The following is a 1,395-nucleotide window of genomic DNA, read 5'->3' as shown; positions in this document are numbered from 1 at the left end:
GGGGTTGGGGACCGCTGATTTACATTACTATGTAAATAACAAAATAACTTCAAGCAAAAATTGGGAAACGTAAAGTCCGAAGTCTTTATATTAAGGGCCATCAGTCAAACAATATTGTTTGGTCTGGGTCTAAACAGAGAGCGTTGTGTGTGACGTCTTCTTTTGCGCATGCGGCCGCTTTGAGCGTTCACACTAGAGCGCGTTTGCTGTCACATTTTATTTGTAGTGTGAATAAGCAGACAAAAAAATCTGATTTGATCAAAAAATTGGAATTGAGCAATAAGACCTGCAGTGTGAACGTAGCCTTAGAGCCTCAGTATCACAATGTCTCAGCAGACAGGATTTGTAATAAGAGGGAAACATAATTGAAGTCTGCTGATATTGTGAATATGGATGTTTAGTCTTTATCCAGTTTCAATGGGTGGTGCTTGTGTGTACTGTGACTGTTTTCAGTAAAAGGCAGCAAGGAAGGCTATTTATTTGATGCTGGCTAGGAGGCGGGTGAGGAGCGTTCAGCTCCAAGAGCCTGGTTCTGACCAGCCTCCCTTGCTAGCAAGTAAAAACTGGTTAAAGCTGTTCGTTGTTTGTTCTTGAATGTAAAAATTGGAAATTGTGCACTGCTACCACAGAGGATTGTTGATCAGTAAAATCTAGAGCTGTAACCACTTCAAAATATTGACCTCAAGTCATACTTCATAGATCAGGAAATAGATGTACACTACCAGTGAAAGGTTTGGACACACCGTCTCATTTAATATTTTTTCTTTATTTTTATTGCTTTCTACATTGTAGAAACATACTGAAGACATCAAATATATGAAGCAGGATATATGGATTTATGTAGCAAAGAGAAAAACAAAAGAAATTCCTTCACAGGCAACCTACATTCAGGTGACCACCGGTCTGCCTTGTCAGGGTTCATTTGTGGAATTTCTTGCCTTGTAAATGGGGTTGTATGGGCTCAAATTTTGGTCATAAATATTTTGTACTTGTAAATCAGGATTTGTGTGCGTAAAAAAGATTTGTATGTGGACTTAGCCAAAAAATACATGTGAAACTCTGCGCTCAAGTTTCAAGTTACAAGTATGAAATTTGACCCTATTTTTCTTCCTTTCATCTGATTGGTCAATGTCATGTCAATCACAAATTTAACAATCCAGTCAGAGAACAGATGGGTTTGGCTATTATGTCCACACACAATAGCCAAACCCATCTGCTTGCGGCACAGGGAGGAGAGGGCGGGGCGGCGGGAAGCAGCATCTAATAACCAACTCGCAAAATAAAACAAACCAACAAACACGAAAACACCAGACATCATGATACTACGGAGCCCCCCAGGGGACATGGGAGAACAAAAAATTAGGGAGAAAAAAAAAATTAGGGAGGAAAAAAAAA

Source organism: Pundamilia nyererei, unplaced genomic scaffold (genome assembly GCF_000239375.1).
Source record: "Pundamilia nyererei isolate P.nyererei 1_Seehausen unplaced genomic scaffold, PunNye1.0 scaffold00077, whole genome shotgun sequence".
In the NCBI taxonomy this organism is placed as follows: Eukaryota; Metazoa; Chordata; class Actinopteri; order Cichliformes; family Cichlidae; genus Pundamilia; species Pundamilia nyererei.
Note: the sequence above shows the minus strand (reverse complement) of the source record.